The sequence below is a fragment of the Zingiber officinale genome, chromosome 11A (genome assembly GCF_018446385.1).
Source record: "Zingiber officinale cultivar Zhangliang chromosome 11A, Zo_v1.1, whole genome shotgun sequence".
In the NCBI taxonomy this organism is placed as follows: Eukaryota; Viridiplantae; Streptophyta; class Magnoliopsida; order Zingiberales; family Zingiberaceae; genus Zingiber; species Zingiber officinale.
Genome location: NC_056006.1, coordinates 50,559,651 through 50,563,266, shown reverse-complemented (window position 1 = coordinate 50,563,266; position 3,616 = coordinate 50,559,651). Strand labels below are relative to the sequence as shown.

Below are 3,616 nucleotides of genomic sequence, written 5' to 3'. Positions count from 1 at the left end.
ATTTAATGAATCTATATTCATTGAATTAGATTAATTAAATGAGTCTAAGTCCAAATTAGACTCACTTAACACATGAACCAAATTGAGTCCAACTCAATTAGCCTAATTTGGATTACTCTTAATCTAATTTGGTTCATCACATGAATCTAATTCTTTAGGTTCATCAAATGAACCTAATCTCCATCTAATTGCCCTTTGTGTGTGACCCTATAGGTTCTTATAACGTTGGCAATGCTCCTAAACCCATTTAGAAGCATAAGTAATGAGCAGTATCTAGCAACACATCATTACTACCCAAGTTATAAGAATGTTAAGATCCAACATCACCTTGTGACTACTAATTGTGACTCTTCACAATATATGACAAGTGTCATTCTATCCTAGACATCTAGATTGATCAATATGAGGCATAGACCGTGTCATCCTCTAATCAATATAAATCTTGAACTCCAAGTAGATTCACTCGATCAAATGAGCTCAATATCTTATATTGACTCATTTGGGCATGGCCATGCACTTAGTGGTCTCACTCTATCAAGAATATCGATGTGTCTCCCGTTATATATGAGGGATAGATCACATCTACATCACTCACATCCCTTCGCATAATTTGTTACATACCCAGTAATCGCCTTTATAGTCCACCCAGTTACGGGTGACATTTGACGAAGCCAACGTACATAACTCCTTATGTAGGGAACCATGGTGACTTCAGGTCCAAGGACTAGTAGTCATACTAATAGCCACATGATAAAGTATATGACACTCATATAACGATCTATGATACTTTCTCATGGCGGGTCATTCAGTATACATTCTCCAATGCATACCCTTGTGTCAACATGATATCTCTATATCCATGACTTGTGAGATCAAGTCATCGAGTTGACCTACATGCTAGTCTCGTCGCATTTACATTGTCCCTGAATGTTAATACTCGACTAGGAATGATTAAGAGTAGTGTTCCCTATATCATCTCACTATCGGTTCAACTAACCGATTGATATAGGTAAGAACCCTCTACTGAAGGACGCTATTATACTTAGTTATTTGGCACCAATACATGTAATTATAATGACCAAAACAAATGCCTTTATTTATATACAAGAAAATGATACAATGAGTCCATACAACAATCATTAAATGATTGGCTTTAGGGCTCTAACTAACATGAACCTCACACTACCGTGCCTTCGGGCCGTGTGGCGCCCAAACACCTCCTCTATATAAGGCTCCCTTCATGAATTCAAAGGGGATCTTTCTCCCTTTTGGGGGAAATCAAGATTTGGGTGTTCCGCCAACATCTTGGAACGGTTTTCCGGCGATTCAAGTGTGGATCTTCAACGCTTTGACTCCAAGATCGTGGATTGGATCTGGAGACGATTCTTCATCATAGATAAGCTTTCTTTCTTCCTTTTCTTGGATTTGGGATTAAGAATGCTTGTAATATTTTTCTCTTTGGATTTCTTTCTTCATTTCATGGAGTAGATTTCTATGTTCTAGGATGGAGGGAGTATTTGTAATGAAGATTTGATGTAAAACTCTTGTGGATTTGCCAATTTCCTATTTCTTTGATTTTGCCCTATTTGTATCGATTCTTTCTTGTGTGGATTGTTGTGATTAGGGCTTAATTGCCATGCTTGATTGAATGTTTGAATATCTTGTGGATCTTGTATGGATTCCTTCTCATTGGATTTTTTGAGGGATGTTCGTGACAGGAACATGCCCGTGTAAGGACGTTTGAGGGGTAATCTTGAGGGTGAAATAGGGTTATTCAAGGGGGTAGGATAGATTTTATGAGTTTATATATTATACCTTGATGCGGTCGAGGAGTGATGAATTCTATGTTGATTATCTGAGGGACGCACGTGATAGGCAAGCCCGTGTAAGGACAACATAGATTCATTCCTAATTGATCACGTTTAGGTATAGATTTCAGTCCTAGGTCCGTTGTCTATTGCAAGAGAGAGCCGGGAACCTTCTACAAATGATGGTCAATTGAGGAATAAGATTTGGTAGATCATTTACATTGAAGAACCTTACAAATAAACCAAAACTCCTAGAACACCCCTTTTTATCAAAGCCCTTATTCTTGTTTGTTATTCTTTCATTTCTATGTTTTACTTTGCATAGTTGCATTTAGCTTTTGAAAACTAAGTGATTAGTTGTTTAGCTAATTCGCATTAATAAATTTTTAGTAGTTATTCTAGTCCCTGTGGATACGATATTTTTTATTATTACTTACGACATTTCCGTACACTTGCGGAGAGTCAACAAGTTTTTGGCGTCGTTGCCAGGGACTGTGTTATAACATTAGAGATTATCAATTGAGTTAGACTGAACATAACTTTTCTTTTCTTTTCATTTGCATAGTTGAATCTAATTTTTAGAATTCTATTTTCATAAGTTTTTCTTTTCTTGTATAACATTCTTGTCAATTCTTTTTGTTGCAATTCTAATTCTGCATTCTTGATTTCTAACATTCTAGTCTAATTTTTCTCTATTTTTTTTATCAAAATTTTCTCTACTTTTCTTTTGTAAATATATCTTGTAATCTTGTTCTTGTGTATGTGAAGATCAAACTTGGTAAAGGAGTCATGATTTACAAGAACTTTTAAACACATTAGTTGATTAACATATGAATTATTCTAGATATTTTTCTTTTTTCCTTTTGTCTTTTCTTTTTTGTTTTCATTATGCACTTTCTTTCTTGCAATTTAAATTCTGCATTTTCTTTCTTCCTTTTCATATTGCATTTTATTTCTTGTCTTTGATTCTTCAATGATTTTTTCTTGAATATCCATGAGCACTAACATGTTAAGCAGGCCCATGAGAAATTTTTCTACACCCTTTTCTGCAAGACTTTTATCCATTGTGCAACCTCAAATTGAAGCAGAAAGTTTCCAACTAGACCCAGAGTTAATTTTTATGATGCAAGGTCACAAATTTGGAGGAGAAGTATAAGAAAGTCCTTATCTGCATCTTGAAATGTTTTTAGAGATTTGTGATATGGTGAAATGTGAAGGAGTGTCAGTAGATGCAGTTTGATTGATGGCATTTCCTTTCAGTATCAAGGATAAAGCAAGGACTTGATTATATTCTCTCCATCCTCAAAGTATCACAAGTTGGGAGCAATTGGAGAAGCAATTTATGAATCATTTTTTCCCTCCAAGCAGAACAGTGTATATGAGGAATTGCATAACAAATTTTGCTCAGGCATATGGAGAATCATTATTTGAAGCATGAGATAGATTCAAGAGTCTTTAAAGACAGTGTCCTCATCATGGTTTTGAAAAATGGTTGATTCTACACATATTCTATGGGGGAATTTCTTTCTCAGACAAGAGTTTATTGGATTCATCAGCTGGAGGTTCTTTTATGGACAAAAGTGTAGATGAAGTATATATGTTAATTGATCAAGTGGCATTGAACCTCCATGAATAGTCGAACAAAAGTTGGATGCAATCTCCCTCAAAAATTCAAGAAGTACAAACCATAAATATAAGAGAGACTATCAAACAAAATGCAACTCAACCATCCAAGAAAGTTGAAGTTCACAAGTCACAGAATGAGAAGTTCAAATATTTGGAGGCAAAGATTGAAAGTATTGTTTCAA

General features: G+C 35.1%; 1 non-coding gene across 1 annotated transcript; it reads right to left on the bottom strand.

Annotated features, from left to right (window-relative positions):
* Nucleotides 1-3,184: 3,184 nt before the first annotated feature.
* Nucleotides 3,185-3,290, bottom strand: LOC122033086. The gene has a single exon (XR_006126349.1). It is a non-coding gene; the product is annotated as a small nucleolar RNA R71 (small nucleolar RNA).
* Between the last annotated feature and the right edge of the window lie 326 nt (nucleotides 3,291-3,616).